The sequence below is a fragment of the Sturnira hondurensis genome, unplaced genomic scaffold (assembly GCF_014824575.4).
Source record: "Sturnira hondurensis isolate 20B ecotype Veracruz unplaced genomic scaffold, ASM1482457v3 Scaffold0011378, whole genome shotgun sequence".
In the NCBI taxonomy this organism is placed as follows: domain Eukaryota; kingdom Metazoa; phylum Chordata; class Mammalia; order Chiroptera; family Phyllostomidae; genus Sturnira; species Sturnira hondurensis.
The window spans coordinates 543,949-561,101 of record NW_028084009.1 but is presented as its reverse complement, the minus strand read 5'-3'; the positions used below and the strand labels follow the sequence as shown (position 1 = coordinate 561,101).

Below are 17,153 nucleotides of genomic sequence, written 5' to 3'. Positions count from 1 at the left end.
GAGAGGAGAAGGGAAGGAGAAAGAGTGGGAGAGAAACATCAATGTGTGGTTGCCTCTCATGTGTCCCCTACTGGGGACCTGGCCTGCAACCCAGGCATGTGCCCTGACTGGGAATCGAACCAGTGACCCTTTGCTTCACAGGGATGTGAAGCAAATCCACTGCTCAATCCACTGAACTACACCAGCCAGGGCAAGGGTGTGGTTCTTGATGGGCCATCTTTGGAGGCCACCCCTGACAACGCTGCATGCCTTTCAACACTTTCTTCTCTTTTTTCTACCTTACTAGCCGCTATTCCTTAGTCTCTTTGAGTCTTCCTTATCTTCCAGCTTCAACTCAACCAAGTGCCCCAGAAATCTTATACCCTTGAGTGATCTCGGCCATTCCAAATACCTATACGCTGACAACTCCCCAGTTTCCATCTGCAGCCAGGACCTCTCCTCTCAAGTCTAGGCTCCAATCCCCAACTATCCACTCAACAGCTCTGCTTGGAGGTCTCACAGAGACCCCAGCATTAGCAGCTATAGAACCACTTTCCACCCCCTGCTCCCAGCACTTCACAAAAGAACAGGCATGAATAGCTAATAAGTACACATAAAAGGATATGCAATATGATTAGTCACTAGAGAAATACAAGTTAACCCTGGCTGGTGTAGCTCAATGGATTGAGTACAGGCTGTGAACTAAAGGATCGCTGGTTCAATTCCCAGTCAGGGCACATGCCTGGGTTGCAGGCCAGGTTCCCAGTGGAGGGCCATGTGAGAGGCAACCACACATTGATATTTCTCTCTCCCTCTTTCTCCCTCCGTTTCCCCTCTCTAAAAGTAAATAAAAAATTTTAAAGGAAAATACAAGTTAAAATCACAATGATATCACTAAACATCCTTTAGAATGTCTAAAATTAGAAAGACTGATCACAACAAGTGTTGGCAAGAATGTGGAGCAACAGGAATTCTCACTCTGATGGAAGGGGAAGTGGATGCAAAACGTGGTAAAACCACTTTAGAATATGGTTTGGTAGTCTCTGGAAAGGTTAAACATTGTACCCACCATATGACATGACCCAGCCACTCCACGCCTAGGCATTTCCCCAAGAGAAACCAAAACATTTGTTCCCCAGAGGCTTAGACAGACAAATGTTCAGAACAGCTCCATTTCCAATCACCAGAAACTAGAGACAACCTAAAATGCCCATCAGTAGATGAATGGATAAACAAACGGCAGTATATCCACACAAAGGGATTCTATTTGGCAATAAAGAGAAACAAGTTATTGATACCTGAGACATGAGTGGATCTCAAAGTCATGCTGAGTCAAAGTAGCCAGCACCCACCACCCCAAAAAGGAGTACATACCATATAATTTCATTTATACACGTTATAAAAATGGGAACTAATTTATGGTGACAGAAATAAGTCAGTGGTGGAGAAGAGGAGGAAGGGGAAATTCCCAAGGGGCTCAGGGATGGATGATAGATTTGGGGGTGTGGGTATGTTCACTATCTTAATTGTGGTGAAGTTTCATGGGTGTGTACATATGTCCAAATTAATCTAATCATACACTAAATATACTCCATATGGTGTACTTCAATTATACCTCAATAAAGTTGGAAAGAAGTGAATCAAAAGAAAAACAACAAACAACAACAACAACAACAAAAAAGATACATTGGAAGAATACACCCCTAACTGTCAAGAGCAGTTACCTTCAGAGAGTAGAAAGTGGGGTGAGAACTATCACCTGTTGCCTTCCACTCAGCTTTCTAGCTTAAATCGTTCACAAGCACATATTACTTCCAAGTTTCAGAGAAAGAGCAGTACATTTTTTTGCCCCTAGCCTCTGCCCAGCCCTCAGGAGGTCTGTCGCATGCCCCCAAACAGACCAGGTCACTCTGCCAAACAAAGATACCTTCTGGATTTGAGCCAGGGGTTTCTGGGGCCAAATTCCCATCTGGAGACAATGAAAACTGTGCTCCTTCAGAACAGGGACTTTATTTACACATTATATCTGCATTCCGGACCAGGGCCCGCATGGAATGATTGCCCGGGAAGATAATGGAGTCATTAATCTCTGCCCAAGACTGGGCTCCCCTTGTCAACTTCCCATCTGGGTAATTAAACCAACCGGCAGCCCCGCATCAGTCTCCAGGGTGTCTGCCGGGTGGAGGAACAGGGGCGCTCTGGAAGCCACCCCTGGCTTCTCCAGAGGGGCGGTTTCCTGGGTGACTTTAGGACAAGCAAGCTGAACTCAGACTGGGGTCCTCGAGCTTGACTTGGCTCAGGACTCGGGCAGACATGGAACTCTGGGCATGTCAGGACACTGGGAAGAGCTGTGCCCCTGGTTTTCCTAACCTCATTCCAAACATTGGTTCCTTGAGTGACGAGGAAGTTGGCTGTCCTGCAGCTTGTCCACCTCTGTCCCAACCCCCACCAGCTTCCTTCCTTCCTCCATAACAGCACCAAGATATTTCAGGGGTGTACCACCCCACCCTCCCCCAGACCCAGAATGTAAATGCTTTTTGATGCCTAATTCCCTGGAAGGTAGTGCCCTCTCACCTGTTATATGAGAGTCTATGTGAGGAAACATAAGTAGCTGAAACCCGTTCCTAGTGGGGTTTGAAGATTTCACTTGAATTTAAACTTTTGTTGTTAAGAGTTAACTTACACAATGTGGCTTCTTTTAAAAAATGCTGGTTAATTTTTAACATTTATTTATTTATCTACTAGTCCTATTCCCCACCCCTCCCCTTTGGCAGCCATCGGCTGGTTCTTTATACCTATGGATCTGTTTTTGTTATGTTTATTTATTTTGTGTTTTCTATTCCACATGCAAGTGAGGCCATATGGTATTTATCTTTCTCTGACTTATTTCGCTCAGCACAATACCCTCTAGGTCCATCCATGTTGTCACACATGGCAAGATTTCGTTCCTTTTTTATTGCTGAATAATATTCCATTGCATTTGTATATAACATCTTCATTCATCTGTTGACGTATATCTAGGTTGCTCCCATAACTTGCTATTACCAGTAATGCAGCATGGCAAATCTCGATTGGGCTTAACCCTCGCTACTCAGGGCGTGGTCTAGCACCAGCATCCCCCCCAGAGCTTGTTGGAAATGCAGAATCTCAGACCTCACTCAGCTTATCAAACAAAATCTTCATTGTAACGAGATCTCTGGTTATCTGAACACATCAGTTTTCAAACTTGGCTGGACATTGGGATCCCCTGGAAAGAGTTTTTCCTCATGCCAACACCTGGGGTCTTCTGCTGAGGTTTTGATTCAATTGATCTGGAATATGACGTGGACAGCAGCATTTTTTGTATTTTATAGTATAACATACATTTAGCAAAGAGCACTAACTTTAGATGGATAGCTTAGTATTTTTTAAACTGTTACTTCTTTTTCAAAATATTTTCTTTCTGTTTTTTATTTTTAGAGAGAGGGGAAAGAGAGGGAGAGAAACATCAATGTGTGGTTGCCTCTCACATGGCCCCCACTAGGGACCTGGCCTGCAACCCAGGCATGTGCCCTGACTGGGAGTCGAGTTGTGACCCTTTAATTCACAGCCCGTGCTCAATCCACTGAGCTACACCAGCCAGGGCAGGACAGCTTAGTACTTTTTACACATGTGTACATCCGTGTAACCAGCACCCAGATAAGAGCAGAGACCATTTCTAGCACTCCACAAAGTCCCCTCTTGCCCCTTCAAAGTAGGGTGGTGAACCATCCCGATTTGTCCAGGAGTGAGTTCATGGCACTTTCGGTACCAACACCGAGGAAGCTCTGGGCAAGCCCGGAGTCACACTGCTTCAAGGTCTACACTTCCCTCCCACCTCCAGGTGACCCCTCTTCTGCTTTCTACCCAGTGCTAATTTTAAGAGCTGCCCAGGCCCTGGCTGGCGTGGCTCAGTGGATTGAGCGCGGGCCTGTGAACCAGACGATCGTGGTTCAATTCCCAGTCAGGGCACATAGCTGGGTTGCAAGCCGGTTCCTTGCAGGCTAACTACCAGCAGGCGACGCACAAAAGGNTGGCACTTTCGGTACCAACACCGAGGAAGCTCTGGGCAAGCCCGGAGTCACACTGCTTCAAGGTCTACACTTCCCTCCCACCTCCAGGTGACCCCTCTTCTGCTTTCTACCCAGTGCTAATTTTAAGAGCTGCCCAGATGACTCTGATGCGCATCCTGGGCCAACTCCAGTGGTATCAGTAAAATATGATACCAAAACAAAGCTTGTGAAAACAAAGCTGAAACCCCCAGACTTCCCAATTCAGTAGGTCTGGGGTGGAGCCCCCAAATTTGCATTTCTAACAGGGCCCCCAGGGGCTGCTGGTGCTGCTGGACCTCACTCCGAGAACTGCAGGTCTAAGCCAGTCAGGTAATTCTCTCTTTGCCAATGACCGGTTTAGACGTGAGCACGTGATGCACTTTGGCCAATGAAATGTAAGGAGAAGGCCACCGGGAGCCTCTGAGGCAGCATTTCGGTAAATTCTGTTCAAGTGGCATCTCTAGATTGTGCATATTCACACCCCTGAAAGGGGAACGTGGGGAAGGGGGCTCCTGGGAGGATTTTCCTCACTGATAGAGAGGTGCGTGGGAGGGGATGCTCTCCTTTTCTTTGGAAAATTCAGTAGTGTCTGGCTGTGGGGCCTGGAGCTGCCTCATGACCTTGACAGCCACCACCCGGGACGGAGGAGAGGAGAGCTGGAGAGAACAAGTCCTTGCGGAAGCTGTTAAACTGCTGAATGACCAACCACGGCCTCCCAACATATAATTGGCTTTTCTCTTATTTGTGTTCAGAAGCACGTGATACCCTGCTATTCAAAGTGTGGGCCAAGAACCAGCTGCACCGGCCAGGGGAAAACAATCTATGGGTCGGGGCAGTGCAGGGCCTCACCCAACAGTGGCCTCGGTTCCCGAGAGACTTGGGCTAAGAGCGAGTTTCACGGACACTTAGGAGAAGCCACACGGAACGGGACCTGACTGGCTCGCAGGTCCTGTTTTCTGGGGTAAGGGAAGCTAGCTAACGCCAGAGTTGGAGCGTTGTGGCTGGTGTTCTGTTAGGTCTCCTTGACAGGTAGGGGTTCCCTGTAAGCACAGGCTGATGTGGGTTTAGATATGTGACCAGGGCGGCCTCCTTCTTGTGAGTCTGGACAGATGTATTAACTCGATCACTAAAAATGCAGAATCTCGGGCCCCACTGCAAACTGACTGAAGCAAGACCTACATTTTAAGGAGCTCCCCACAGGAGGGGTGGGTCGCTCCGCTCTAACCCAGACAGCAGCACGCAGGCCTTGGATTTTCTGGGCGTTTCTCTGGGCCACCTCCCTCATCTAATAGCTGCGTCAAATCATGGTGTTATTGATAATCGAGTGAAAAGATGCCAGGGGCGCCTCATGCAGAAGCCTCCCCGTCAGGTTTCCCTTGCGTCTCATTGGTCTGAAGTAGGTCACACGCCTTCACGCGAAGGAGGCTGGGAAAGCGGGTGTCTGGCTTCATCTGCCTCGAGAGACAGGCTCTGCCGGCAAGGGTGCGGGTTGCTAGGAACCTGCAGTGTCCACCACAAGTACATACTATTCATGAGCTTTTGCAGAGTTGGGACAAGACTCAGGTAAACAGGCGCTTACCGAAGGCCACATAATTAGAAAGTACTTGCCACTTTGTAGAAAACTGAAAAATTTTTATAAATGAGCGGGGCCCGGATCAGTTAGTGCCTCAGCTGGGCCTTAAACCCAGACCCCCTGCCGATCAACAGAGTGACTTAGCCACTTCCTCAAGCTGTCTCCCTCTTGCCCTTTGTGTGTGTTCATATCTTCGATAATATGTTTTTTTAAGGACAGAGCTAACTCAGGGAGCAGTGGTGTCCGTGTGTGCCTCCTTGTGTGGCTAGGCACAGTCGGGGAAAGGAGACAAGGCGCCTGGTAAACTGGAATTTGCTTAGCTGTTTTTGGACACCGCCCAACCCCAGAGTGCCTAGGACACCCTGGACACGCAGGAAAATGTTATTTTTCACCATTTCCTGCCAAATGTCCAAGCCGACCCCCCCTGGTCCATAATGGCATTCAGGGAGGCTTCTGAGCCTCTCTGCGCGCTCAACGGCCCCTTCCAGCCGAGAGAGTCTGGGAATGCGAGTTACAGTCAAGGCAAATTCGTCCTATAGCCCGAAGCCACTGCCTCTTTGGAACCTAATCCCAGAAGTGATGTTCTGTCACTTTTGCCATAGTCTGTTCGGTTCAATCAAGTCGTGCTCAAGAGGAGGGAATTAGAAAAAGGGGTGAATACCCAGAGGCGAGGATCATTGGGAACGAATGTAGACGCTGCCTAGCATGCCACATTTTGCACCCCAAGTTAAGAACTCCAAAATCCATTTTATAATAAGAACAACCACCATTATTAAGTGTTTATGTGCCAGACATTGTGCTGAGAGGTTTGCATACATTGTTGCCTCCAGTCCTGACAACAACCCTATGAAGTAGGTACAATCAGCATTATCCTGTTTTTCTATGAGAAAATAGGCACAGAGAGGTTAAGCAACTTGTGCAAAATCACCCAGCTAGTAAATGGCAGAGCCAGGAACACTAATACTCAGACAGGACTTGAGAATTACAAACCAGTTTCTTTTATCCTCCCAACACTGTGAGGTAGAGGTTGTAAGTCACATTTTTACCTACAAGAAAGCTAAGGCTTAGAAATAAAAATGATGGAGATTATTGTGCCCCATACTAGCCACATTTTTAGTGGTTTACACTCATCACCTGACTTGACACCCCTGCTAAACCACCAGGCACTGCTATTTAGAGATTCAGGATGAAAAATAATTTAAATAATCCGGTGGTCCTGTAGTGATGATTTTCTTTCTTTTTTTTTTTTTTTTAAATTTTGACCTCAGAGGGGAAGGGAGGGAGAGAGAGGGAGAAAAACATCTGTGTGAGAGAGAAACATCGATCAGTTGCCTTCCGTACACACCCTGACCAGGACAGAACCTGCAACCCAGGCATGTGCCCTGACCTGGAACGAACCAGTGACCTTTCAGTTTGCAGGACTGTGCCCACACAACTAAGCCACACCAGCCAGGGCAGTTTTCTTTACCATCTTCTATGGGCTAGGCACACCTGGCTCAGGGTCTGTTTTCTTCTGCATCAAGAGAGTTTTTACAAGCTTAGCATCACATGGGATTTGGCATCAGATACAACTTATTGCTTGGGCAAATAATATGAGACTGGGCTCTTTTCTCTGACTTCAGCTGAAGTCCATCAACTGTCCAGCTTTTCCAGTAATAATCAGAAAATTTAGAGATTTTCACTTGGAAGGACTTTCTAGATTTTAAAAAATGCCCTAGTGGCCACACCCATGGTTAAATTAAGTAAGCATCACAATAAAGTACCAGCTCCACTCACCTATTTTGCTAATGTATTTGGTGGGCACTATATGTTTGTCTATTGGACAGATCTTTCCTGAGCATCTTTATTGAGCTTTCATGCCAGGTGTTTCTCATACTTAATCTTTGCAGCTGGCCAGTGAGACATCTATATGAGTTCCAGTTTACAAGTAGGAACACTGAGGCAAGAAAAGATTACATAATTTTCCAAGATCACACAGCTGGGGTGTGACTGGCCCCAGGATGGGATGCCAATCTGGGAGAGACTGAATGTGGGGCAGGGGTGGGAGGTGGGGGACTGAGTCTAACACACACAAATATCCTTTCCCCTCCTAGCAACTCTCTGGCCCCCACAGCATTTCCTGGGACTTTTCCTGGCTGGAAAATCTGAATGAAGACTTGTTTTGTATTTTAATATTAGTTCTGTTTTCTTTTCTAAATTTGACATATTTTTCATAACAGCCATATATTATTTTTGTGCTTTGAAACATTGAACATTTGCATGTCCTTCCTGACTGGCTGTAAGAATCATTTTTTTATAGATTTTATTTATTTATCTTTAGAGGGGAAGGGAAGGAGAGAAGGAGCGAAATATCAGTGTATGGTTGCCTTTCGTGAGTCCCCTGCTGGGAACTGGCTTGCAACCCAGGCATGTGCCCTGACTGGGAATCCAACCTCAATCATGTGGTTCGCAGGCCTGCGCTCAATCCACTGAGCTACACCAGCCAGGGCTAAGAATCATTTTTTAAAGGTGATATAACAAGGTTTATTTATAGCTTTCAACTTTTCCCTGAAAGTCACTTTGTCTTCAAGTGGAAGCTTTTTTGCACATGATATAGTCTAATGATGAGTCCATCACGGGCGCTCCTGCAGAGTTCCTCACTGTCCCTCAGTGAGAAATGACCCTGGGCCAGATGTCAGGAGAAACCCACGGTGTGTCCTCGGCCCAGTCCAGCTCTCTCTCTGGGGCTCAGTTTCCTGAGTCTATAAAATGGGGCCAGGGTCGGGGGCGGGGGAACTGTCGTTAGAATCATTAGATTTCCAGTAGCTTTTACATCTCTGGCAGGTGGTGGCCAAAAGTTACCAAATCCACCTCAAGCCATGAAACAGGTGGTGCAAATACCTTTCTTCCTTAAGGTAGACTCGTAAGAGTGAAAACCAGAGGGGCCCGGCCCCAAGACAAGTTACTTGAGTGCAATTCTTTTTCTGTCTATGAGTGTCATAGACATAAAGTTACTTTTTATATTAACACCAAGGTGGGTACTTCCCCTTCCATATCACCAGAGTCTGTTGTTGCCCTGGAACGTTTTTCTTAAATTATGATAAGAAGACACAACATAAAATGTACTATCTTAACCCTATTAGGTGTATATATAGTTCAATAGTGTTCCGTAACCACCTTCTACTTTCTGATTCTATGACTTTGACTACTCTAGGTACCTCATATGAATGGAATCATATGTTTTGTCTTTTTGTGATGCGCTTCTTTTAAGGATAGTATCTCCAAGGCTCTCCATGTTGTGGGATGTATCTGCTGCACGTATACACCGCATTTTGTTCAAGCCGTCCCTCGGTTGCTGCACATTTAGATCGCTTCCCCCTGTTTGCTATTGTGGCTCATACCATTAGTAACACGGGTGCGTGGCTACCTCTGAGACCCTGCTTTCAGTTCTGCTGGGTGAATACCCAGAAGTGAAATTGCAAGATCATGTGGCAGTGGTGTTTTTAATTGTTTGAGGAACCATCATACCATTTTCCTTAGTGGCTAAGCCATTTTGCATCCCTGCCAACAGTGCACAAGGGTTCCAATTTCCCCACATCCTCATCACCACTTGCTATTTTCTGCTCTTTTGATAGTTCCCATCCGAATGCGTGTGAAGCGATACCTCATTATGGTTTTGATTTGCCTTTCCCTAGTGATTAGTGATGTTAAAGCTCTCTTCATGTGCTTGTTGGCCATTCATATCTTCTTCGCAGAAATGTCCATTCAAGCCCTTTGTCCCATTTCTAAATCAGGGTTTTTGTTTGTTTGTTTGTTTTTTAATTTTATTTATTTATCTTTAGAGGGGAAGGAGACAGGGAGAGAAACATCAATGTATGGTTGCCTTTCCTGCGTCCCCTGCTGGGAGTTGGCCTGCAGGGAACCAGCCTGCAACCCAGGCATGTGCCCTGACTGGGAATCGAACCACGATCGTGTGGTTCGCAGGCCTGTGCTCAATCCACTGAGCTACACCAACCAGGGCTAAATCAGGTTATTTTGTTGCTGAGCTATAGGAGTTCTTCATATATTCTGGATATTAACCCCTTATCAGACGCATGATTTGCAAATATTTTCTCTCAGTGCATTTGATTGGCTTTTCACTCAGTTTATCAAATCCTTCAATATACAGGCAGTTTTAATTTTGATGTCCAATTTATCTATTTTTACTGTTATTGCTTAAGACTCATATTTTTTCTATCACGTTTTTAAAAATATGTGCAATACTGATTTTTAAAGAATTTATTTATTTTTTAGAGAGAGGAGAAGGGAGGGAGAAAGAGAGGGAGAGAAACATTGATGTGGGAGAGAAACATGGATTGGTCGCACCTCACATACCACCAGGTGGAATCAAACCTGCAAACTTTCAGTTTGCGGGAGGACGCTGGACCTACTGAGCCCTACCAGTCAGGGCTCTATCATGTGTTTTAATTATGTAAGTAACACACTATTGAAGGAAGTTAGAAAATACAGATGACATGCAGGTGGCAAGTAAGTTTATGAAGACATGCTCCACACCATGTCACTGGGGAAATGCAAATTGAAATACAGTGAGATACCACCCTTCATCCATTAGAATGACCCAAATCTGGAACATTGATACCAGCAAATGCTGGCGAGGGAATGGAGCAACAGGAGCTTTCGTACATTACTGGTGGGAATGCACGAGGGTGCAGCCACTTCGGAGGACTTCAGTAGTTTCTTACAAAACTAAACATACTGTCACTATAGGCATCACTCAGCCTCACTCCCCATCTCCTCCTTTCCACCCCAGGGCTGAGAGCTGTAGGTGTGGTCGGTCTGTGCTCCAGGACCCCTGAGCGAGGAGGACTAAGGAGGTGGGCAGGGGATCTGGGCAGGTGAGGGAAAACGTTGGCCTGGCCATTCACTAACTGTGTGGCTTAGGTAAGTCACTTCCCCTGTCTGAACCTCAGTTTCCTCATCTGTAAAGATAATAATATCCCCTCCCTGTAGGTTGGAGGTAAGGAATAAATTACTTATAGCATGTAAAGTATACAGCAAGGAGTCTGGTAGGAATTTTCAATAAAAGGCAGTTTGCTGTTGTTGTTATGGTGATGACGACTCAGGGAGTAGAAATACGGCGTAGGGCGGTCGCTGGGACTTGCTCAGACAGTGGGGCAGTGAAACGTTTGAGGCAGCCCAGCTACACTGTGACAAACACCACCACACTCAGTAGGTATAGCCCCTTCAGCTGTAAGCACATCAGATCAATCTGTGCCAGAAGCGACATCAAAGACCCAGTCTGCACACACCATTGAATTAACATCAGAGCATAACGTGCTATCACCCACTAGGACCACACCCATCCCAAGCCTTCCCACCTGTAAACTGTGGTCCCGTGGTGCCAGTTTGTTTTAGCAAAAGGACTATTTGCTTAAACGAGCCTGCCAAATGAGGAGGTCCAGATTTTTCCTTTTCTTTTTTCTTTTTAAAGAAGCCACAGATATAAATAAGCCCAGGATGGTCTGTTTCTCCCAGAACTAACCGATAAAAGACAGTTGAAACAACCTGCAATCAATTGGGAGGAATGGATCAGGGGACCTGCCAAATCCACCCACCCAGGCTTTGAGGCCAGTTTAAAAAGTATTGGGAAACTCAACAAACCCCCAATTTCCTCCCAGACAACCTTGGAGGGAAAATCCAAGTCAAGAGAGAACATGAAAGTTACTCAAAAGGTACAAGGTCCGTGGAGGCTGTATCTTAACAGATGCCATTGTCTCAAGCACAGTGCTACCAGGAGTGAAGTTGCCAGTAGCAAATAAAACACAGCCCAGTGAAATTTGAATTTCAAATGAACAGCAAATAATTTGAACTATGTTCCAAATATTGCATGGGCCATACTTGCACTGCGTTATTTATGTGAAATGCTCATTTAGCTGGGCATGGTGTGTTTTATCTGACCTAGGAGTGACAAGGGCAGTGCTCCTTCTTCACGGTTCATAAACTTGGAATCAGTTGCCAGTATTTTAAGGATTTCAAGCTTCCTGTAAAAATGGGAAGCCCCCACTATGCTGGTAGTAGCTACCTCGAAGTAACGTAATGGGGACAGAAGGGAATGTGGGAAAATGGAAATTGATTACTGGTATATCAGGCTGAAGGGATGGGGGTAAGTAAATTCGTTTCTAGTTCATTTGTTGCATGATTAGTCTGGTGGTCACACTTCAGCAGTGCATGCCTGGGGTTTGGGGAATTGGCCCTTTTTCAGGCTCCTCTGCTGCAGTAGATCTTGGAAGTGCTGGCTGCAGGATCTAAAAAGCTCACCCAGCTGCAACGTCCCCCGCAGGATTTGATCTCCGTCCCCCCCGCCCCCCCCCCCCACCCCCGTCTGAGGGCGGAAAGGTCTCTCCACTGGGTAGAGATGTGCTCACAGCGCCCCCTGCAGACACAGGTTGGAGCTGCAAGCCCTAGAAGGGAGCCCAGCTCCATCTTCTCATTGAAAGTTAAGCAGAGACGCAAAAAACAGGTGTCTCTTTTATCTAAGACGGCAAAAAAAAAACCCCAAAACAGGGAGGGCAAGGGGCGGGAGCGGTGATGAAAAGAAACCAAAAGACAGCATTTGAGAAGTGCTTTCAGTGTTCCAAGCCAAGTTCTAAGCGTTCCTTTACGCCTCAAAAGTACCCCCATTCGGTTGGTACTTTATCCCAATTTTTCTGAAGTAAGCAGCAGGACCAGGATTCTAACCCAAACTTGAGTCCAGAGCCCGTGTTTCACAGCTGGCATACAACTGACTCGTTCCTCAGCTTTTTGAACACATGTATGTGGCTAAGCACAATAAGGCTACCACCCCCCAAAGCTTCCCTCATGTTCATACCCCTTACCCATCTGAATGTCCCCATCAGTGTATTTTCTCATTTGAAACTGGCTTCCCTCCCTCAGGGTAATAATGTCTTTGGGATCCCTGCACCACTAACTCATTCCTTCACACTCAAGACAGCTATTACCGAGCCTTTATCCCAAGTGCCACATGCAGCATTTTGATCTCATTCAACCCTCAACAGCACCATGAGTAAGGTACAGTTCCTCTCCCTTTTACAGATGGGAGATTTGAAGAACTGAAAACCAGAAGCTGACTCGTTTCCTTACTGTGCAAGGCCCTAGGCTAAGCACTTTATAGACATGAACTTATTACCTCAAAACCCTCTTAAGTAGCCACTGTCATGAACCCCACTTCAAATAGGAAAACTGAGGCTTACAGGCGTTCAACAATCTGCACAGGAACCCTGAGCCAGAGGACAAAGCAGCAGACACCAAGTGTTTGGTGGGACTGAAGTTAGGAATATATATGGGGGGAGAGAAATGAAATCAGATTAGCTATGTGTCATTGGAATGTTACAGTTAAACACTAAAAATGTAAAAATAAGGTAGTTCAAGCAGTCTCAATCATACCTATTAATACCATATTATCACCTGTGAAGCACAGATGTGGGATCGATCCACCCTCCATCCCCACAGTTTTAAATCTGTAGAAATTTGGTTAATAACCCCAATTTAGTGTTTCTTAATTCCCAGTGACCAAATCCAAGAGCACTTTGACTTCAAGAATTTTTTATTTTCCTTCTCCAGACAGGTTGCCTACAAAATTCCATTATGCTTTCTCAGGAAAACACAGGGTCATTCTTTTCCAAGATGCCTTGTATTCCAACTCCATCGATGAGAAACTCCTTAGAAAGAAAAAAAGGTAGATTACAATCAGCACCTCATTCTGAAGTAAAGTGCTACTTGTTTGGGACACGGGAGCACCTGGTTAAAACTTCAGGACCTAGGCCCTGGCTGGTGTAGCTCAGTGGATTGAGTGAGCGCTGTGAACCAAAGGGTCGCGGTTTGATTTCTAGTCAGGGCATATGTGAGAGGCAACCACACATTGATGTTTCTCTCCCTGTCTAAAAATAAATGAAGTCTTTGAAAAAAATATTTTTACTTATTTAGAGAGAAGGAATGGGAAGGAGAAAGGAGAGAACCATCAATCAGCTGCCTCTCCTTCGTGCTCTGACCCAGGAACCTGACTGGCAGGCAACCTTGAGCTTTGCGGGACACCCAACCAGCTGAGCCACCAGGTCAGGGTGTGGGACTGAAGACAGACTTTTTTTCCTTCTAAGACCTGGTCATACTAATAGGTCAATAGTCTTCAGCTGAGGACTTAATTCTCCCCTCCTGTTTTATATCCCCCACCTGGAACTCGACCCCCAAGTTACTCCCAGGCAGGCAAACTCAAAGTCCATCTACCCTGGGCACATGTAACAACCCTTTCATTAATGATTCATTTTTTAAACACCATTCGCAGAGATCTTACCTGTTACAGCACAGACTGAGCCAAGGAGAAGATCAGGAAGATCAGGCTGCAATTGACTTTCTGCCCAGTGACACACAGGGCTCTGGACCTGCACCAAGTTAACAGATGAAACTAAGATAAATGACTTGAATGCCAAGGGAGCAGGGGGGCACCCAGAGCAAACCCAATCCTCACTTTTAAAAAACCCATGTAGAAGCCCTGGCTAGTGTGGCTCAGTGGACTCAGCAGGGGATTCCCAGTCAGGGCACATGCCTGGGTTGTAGGCCACGACACCCCAGCAGGGAGCATGCAAGAGGCAACCACACACTGATGGATGTTTCTCTTCCTTTCTCCTTCCCTTCCCCCGTCTAAAAATAATCTTAAAAAAACCAAACAAACAAATTAAAAAAAAAACCCACATAGAAAGTCATTAGCAGTTAAGGCAGAAAACAGGGGTAGCTCTCCAGGGCCAATGCATCAGACAAAAACTGGCTAGTAGTTTAGTTTGATCAACAGGGTCGATCTGATGGGGAAAAAAGTTAAGTCATCACCTGCAATGACCATATTTGAGCCATAGAAACCAGAACGCCAGGAGAGCCCTGTATTTAAGAGAAGCAATCACTACCTCCTCATTCTCCAGATTCTACGTCGGTTCAGCCATGTGGCCATGGGCACTTAGAAAAAATGTGCACATCACTCTCCAATCCTTTCCCACTCCTGGATTCACCCTGGTCCATGCCAAGTCTGCTTTCCGCCAACAGTAAACCTGAAAAGAAACACAGAACATGAGCTCCAATCCACTGGATGCCCAAAGAAATGAGAGGTTAGGAGCTCACAAGCTGGCATATCAGACAGAAACTGGCTTAGAGACGTTAGATCAACATGGTCGATCTGTTGGGGAAAAAAGCTTAGTCATCATATATGCCAGTACAAAGCTCCTGCCTGCTAGAGATAAAGGGCCCTGAACCAGGAGTAAGATCTGGTTGGTCTGCTTCTACGCTAACGAATTCATCTGGTATTCGAGCACTTGTGTCCCATTTGTTGGCAGTAAGAAAATGGCGGCTCAGACAAATACCCATCTTCTGAGCTTTTACTTGATACAGGCCAGCGTGGCCAGCAGAAATTGTGGAGGAAAGTTGGCTTTTTTCCAAATGTCAGGATGTTGCATTTTAATGCTAAGGTGTTATCACTAAAAACCTCAGACATTCTGGAAGAGCAAGATTTAAGAAAAATGTGTTCCATCCTCCACACACACACCTGCCCTGCCCAGGCCCATGCGAGTGAGTGGGTGGCTAGGTCAACAGAATGTGATACTCCACTTTCCTGTAAAAATGCCATCCACCCATCTGTAAATTTAAGTGCACAAGAAAACTGTTTATCAAAAAACAGTGAAGGAATTGTCCTGGCTGGTGTGGCTTAGTGGACTGAGCGAGGGCCTGTGAACCAAAGGGTCAAGGTTCGATTCCCAGTCAGGGCACGTGCCTGGGTTGCAGGCCAGTTCCCAGCAGAGGACTCACGTGAGGCAACCATACATTGATATTTCTCTCCCTCTCTCCTTCCTTTCCCCTCTAAAGACAAATAAATAAAATCTTAAAAAAAATGAAACAGTGAAGGAATGGAATCTGAAATGTGCTTTAAAGGGCATTAACGACTTACACACACCAGAGACGCAACTCCTCACTGTTATCTTGTCCCCCCCCACACACTCATGATCTCTATGGGCTGTAAATGCTCACATGTTTCTCCGCTTTGCCTTTTATCCAATCCTCAGACACTTCCTTGCTATGCTTTCTCCTGCCTCCTCCTCTGCCTCCACAGCAGTGGTTTGCCACCAATGTGCCTCAAGAATTTTTAAGAATATTTTATTTATTTATCTTTAGATGGGGAGAGGAGAGAAATATCAATGTATGGTTGCCTCTTGTGAGTCCTCTGCTGGGAACTGGCCTGAAACCCAGGCATGTGCCCTGACTGGGAATCGAACCGCCACCATGTGGTTTGCAGGCCTGCGCTCAATCCACTGAGCTACACCAGCCAGGTGCGAATTTTTAAAACATGCAATACCGGACTACTTAGTGAGGGGCACTGGCCTCTTTTCTGTTAAAGTTGTTAGATAAAAAAAATGACAAAAGCCAACACAACAAAAGCTGTCTGGTATAAATGAATCAAAATTATACCCATTTTTAAAAACAGATGGGCAAATAAATGTATTTTGTGCCGCAGAATTTTAGTAAGTTTGCGTGCCATGAGATGAAAAACATTTCCCTGCTCCAATGTATAAAATACGCTCCAAACCGCCCCTCTTTGGAGCATTTTCTCAATCCACTGAGTTTTTGCTTTCTCATGCCTATGCAGTCAATTTGGCTCAAATAAACTCATAATAGGTACATTTTCGTAAATTACAATAAGGCATGCAGGGCCCTTTAAGGACCACCTAATACTTCCTATGCTTTATAGGAATTGGCTATCGTTAAACTACTTCCAAGCTAGGCCAGCAAAGGAAGTGGCTCCTCAGAGCACGTGCTTTCTACAGTAGGCCAGAAAACATGCTTACCAGAGATCAGGAGACCAAAGGCTCTCGATGTCTACACGACATCGGGGTTCCCTTGGAGGCCCAGCAACGACTCTCTCCAAGATCCATTCTGTACCCTCTGATCACGCTAATCTGCAAAACAAAGAGAGGGCAACAGTCGCCACCTGCCCACAGTAGTTAAAGAACATGGCCGGGCCTTTTGAGACTGGTGTATCAGAACTAACTGGCAAGTGTTCAAAAGGTATCAGCATGGTCGATCCGATGGGGAAAAAACGTGAAGTCATCATTTTCACCAGCCAAGGACTCCTCAGGTCCGTACACAGGGGGCAGGTTTTTCCAGCTCTGAGCTCCCGCGAGGCCCGATGGCCTATTAGGGTCGGAGGCAAGAGGAGCCACGGGCAGAGGCGATACCAAAAAGATAGGGAGATATGCGGATCTGGGAAAGAAAACAGATCTAAACTCACCACACAGGGTAATAACCCCGAGTTCTCAGGGCTGGATGACATCGGATGAGGACGACGCAGCAGAACAAATCCAAGAACTCAAGAAGAAACTGCAAACGCAAAAGAACGAGGGGCTGGGACACCGTGCTTATATAACCAAAGGGGACTCTGCGCCTGCGCGCTGGACCCCAAGCGCTTCCGGTTCCCGCGGCGCCACCCGGGAAATGTAGTCTCTGACGGTACTTCGTAGTTG

The 17,153-nt window shown here is 46.1% G+C and overlaps 1 long non-coding RNA gene and 3 other non-coding genes across 4 annotated transcripts; all 4 read right to left on the bottom strand.

The window, feature by feature from the left end:
- Window positions 1–13,192: 13,192 nt before the first annotated feature.
- LOC118996475 (uncharacterized) lies at window positions 13,193–17,129 on the bottom strand. The gene is made up of 5 exons (XR_005068490.1): window positions 16,922–17,129; window positions 16,479–16,589; window positions 14,553–14,693; window positions 13,949–14,036; window positions 13,193–13,319 (listed from the first exon to the last, which is right to left on the bottom strand). It is a non-coding gene; the product is annotated as an uncharacterized LOC118996475 (long non-coding RNA).
- On the bottom strand, window positions 14,396–14,488 carry LOC118996626 (small nucleolar SNORD12/SNORD106). The gene has a single exon (XR_005068525.1). It is a non-coding gene; the product is annotated as a small nucleolar SNORD12/SNORD106 (small nucleolar RNA).
- On the bottom strand, window positions 14,766–14,856 carry LOC118996627 (small nucleolar SNORD12/SNORD106). Its single transcript, XR_005068526.1, has one exon. It is a non-coding gene; the product is annotated as a small nucleolar SNORD12/SNORD106 (small nucleolar RNA).
- On the bottom strand, window positions 16,662–16,754 carry LOC118996628 (small nucleolar SNORD12/SNORD106). The gene has a single exon (XR_005068527.1). It is a non-coding gene; the product is annotated as a small nucleolar SNORD12/SNORD106 (small nucleolar RNA).
- Window positions 17,130–17,153: the final 24 nt, after the last annotated feature.